This window comes from Silene latifolia, chromosome X (assembly GCF_048544455.1).
Source record: "Silene latifolia isolate original U9 population chromosome X, ASM4854445v1, whole genome shotgun sequence".
NCBI lineage: Eukaryota > Viridiplantae > Streptophyta > Magnoliopsida > Caryophyllales > Caryophyllaceae > Silene > Silene latifolia.
The window spans coordinates 25,148,945-25,150,800 of record NC_133537.1 but is presented as its reverse complement, the minus strand read 5'-3'; the positions used below and the strand labels follow the sequence as shown (position 1 = coordinate 25,150,800).

The following is a 1,856-nucleotide window of genomic DNA, read 5'->3' as shown; positions in this document are numbered from 1 at the left end:
GGTTGTTGGGGGGAATTAGAGTCATTTCCTCCTTACGTATTACCCAATTAGCTAGTCAATGGGAATCATGATATAAAACGCGAAATGGTGGTGGGAAATTGGGTTATTGGCCTTTCCTATCATTGAATTACAAATTTTAATTTCACTTGCTCTTTTTCCATAATTAGTTCTATTGCATTCTATCTTAATTAGTTTAGTTGACTAGTTTAAAAACACAACTCAATTATCGCCGACTTAGCTAAACAAAAGACTTAAAACAATTAGTACTCTCCCATGCTCCTTGCGGATTCGACCCTTAAATAGTGCAACGAACTCGTTCACTTGCGAGGTAAGACTTTGAATCATCAAGTTTTTGGCGTCGTTGCCCGGGAGAAAAAGCTATAAATTAATCGTTTTATTCTAGGTTTAATTTGACTAGGTCTTTCTTTGTTACTAGTCCCTTTCTTGAGTGTTGTAGGTTTTTCTTTTGCATGATTAGGAGGAACCGAAGAGGTCCACTACTCGAGATTGATCTCGAGATTGAAGCAACCGCTAGGAGACTTAACACATTACAAAGAAGGGGTTTGATAGAAGCAACAAGTGTTGAAGAACCTTTAGTAGTTGAAGGTGTTTTAGAAGAACTGGGTGATCAAGAATTCTTTGAGAATCCTTTTGGGACTCCTGAAGAAGGAATTATGGCCGCGGTTCCCATGAGAGACAATTTGTCTCCAAAGACAATAGTAAACCCGAGTATTGTAAAGTCACCAATTCAATCTAACAACTTTGAGGTCAAGGGTACGTTACAACAATTAGTCCAAGGGAATCAATTTGAGGGAGGTCCAACTGAAAACCCAAATGAGCATATAAATGACTTTTTGGATAGTTGTGAGATGTACAAAGTCAACGGAATTACGGATGATGCCATCAGCCTTAGGCTATTCCGTTACTCTTTAAGGGGAAGTGCCAAGGATTGGCTCAAGAGTTATGAACCCGATTCTCTAAGGACGTGGAATGATGTCTCAAAAGCTTTCTCGAACAAATACTTGCCACTTCAAAGCACGGCCAAGATCAAAAGTGAGATCCAGGGTTTCACTCAACTCGATGATGAAACCCTCTATGAGGCATGGGAAATGTACAAGGCCCTTTAAAGGTTGTGTCCTTCTCATGGGATTGATGAGGATGATATCATCAACAACTTCTATGAGGGGTTGAACAATGACATGAAGATGAACCTAGACTCCGATTCGGGGAAGGGAGCACTTGATAAGATCGATCACAAAACGGCCAAAGAATTTATTGAAGAGATGGCATCTCAGACGTTCCTGTGAAACAATGACCGGCATAAGAGGAAAGGAAAGGCAAGTGTCGAGTCGGCAAATAACATGGAAGTCAAGGGATTGATAAAGAAGCTTAAACAACAAGTCGCCTTGTTGAGTTCTAGCACACCCAACAATTCTTTACCAAGGGGGCGTGTTTATAGTTGTGTTTTTTGCGGAGATCAAGGGTATCCACCAAATGAGTGCCCTTTGATGGTGGGAGATGTGAGTTGCATGGAACAAGTGACTGGGGGCATGGGAGTCTAGTCCGGCTAGACAAGCTTTCAACAATAATCATTACCACCCCGGAATGAGAGCCCATCCGAATTTCTCCTATGGGTCTCAAAACGTGCAAAACCCCACTTTCCAAACAAAATCACAAATCACACCAACCTTCCAAGCCAACAAGCAAAACCAACCCTTTAATCAAGGACCATCGGGTTTTCAAGGAAGAGCTTTTCAACCAAGGCCGCCATTCCAACCACTCAACCAACCTACATTAAAACCTTTCCAACAAGCCCCTCAACAACCATTCCAACAATCTACTCAACCTAAATCAAA

The 1,856-nt window shown here is 41.4% G+C and overlaps 1 non-coding gene across 1 annotated transcript; it reads right to left on the bottom strand.

The window, feature by feature from the left end:
- Nucleotides 1-1,043: 1,043 nt before the first annotated feature.
- Nucleotides 1,044-1,150, bottom strand: LOC141625267 (small nucleolar RNA R71). The gene has a single exon (XR_012535057.1). It is a non-coding gene; the product is annotated as a small nucleolar RNA R71 (small nucleolar RNA).
- Between the last annotated feature and the right edge of the window lie 706 nt (nt 1,151-1,856).